Source organism: Octopus bimaculoides, chromosome 21 (assembly GCF_001194135.2).
Source record: "Octopus bimaculoides isolate UCB-OBI-ISO-001 chromosome 21, ASM119413v2, whole genome shotgun sequence".
Taxonomy (NCBI): domain Eukaryota; kingdom Metazoa; phylum Mollusca; class Cephalopoda; order Octopoda; family Octopodidae; genus Octopus; species Octopus bimaculoides.
The window spans coordinates 3,382,538-3,383,637 of NC_069001.1; the positions used below are offsets into that span (position 1 = coordinate 3,382,538).

A 1,100-nucleotide genomic window follows, 5' to 3' on the forward strand; every position below is an offset into this window, starting at 1 on the left:
ATATATATGTATATATATAGTCATCTGTATATTTGTCAATAGAGTGGGTATATTGATCAATGTATACAATATTACAGGTCCATCAGAGATGGTGGGTGTGGTGATATGGCAGAGGGAAAGATTTGAATTTTTGAATTTTTTTTCATATACACCTGTGCTACTGTACTGTAAATTTTCAGTCTCAATGTAGTTGTTTAAGTTTTGCAATAATACAAGACTACCATAACTGTCTTTCGAGGCTTATACATAACTTCCATATTAATGCTTTTTTCGAGATAATGTGTTCAATATTACAGAATTTTCAAAAATGTTTACATATTCATGAAAATACAATTACGTATTTTGCACACAATGGAAATAATCAAACATGAAGCAATTGACCAGTTGTAATTAACACTATCTGTGAATTGCCAATTAACCTTCAGAAGAAAAATATAAAATCAGATGTGTGTTTTATGTCTTTCCCAAAGACATTAACATGATATTAAACTCATTATCATTCATATTTTGTGAGTAGAAAATTCTATTAACACACACACTATCACACATATAAATACGCAATGTGTCCCATAAGTAAGACAACAGTATTATATTACTGTTTTAATATTGCTTTACTTATGAGGTGACATGTACATTTGCACATAAATGTCAATGTTCTCAATTTAGATATTGAGAATATTGAGAATCTGAGCCAATGAAGGCCACACAAACTGGCGGCAATAAATAGCCAAATCTCCTTCAAACTATTCTCTAGTGTCTTTAAATAGGGAATTATGCGCTCGTGTGCATGTGTGTGCGTGTATTTATGTGTATATTTACATATATGTATGTATGTATGTAGATAGGTGGGTAGGCATTCTTTCTCAATATTAAGAAATCAATATTCTATTTATGCTTAAAATTAACTCTGCAGAAGACATTAATCTACAACATTTTAATATGTTCTACAGCATCTCTGAAACTACAAATTGTCTTAAAATACATACATACATACATACATACATACATACATGTATGCATGCATACACACACACATACATATGTACGTACATATATACAAACGTATATCATATATATATATATATATATGTATATATATA

The 1,100-nt window shown here is 29.3% G+C and overlaps 1 protein-coding gene across 1 annotated transcript in view; it reads right to left on the bottom strand.

The window, feature by feature from the left end:
* The window catches only part of LOC106873177 (uncharacterized), a 49,830-nt gene that overhangs the window by 47,795 nt on the left and 935 nt on the right, over nucleotides 1-1,100 (bottom strand). The window lies entirely within an intron of this gene.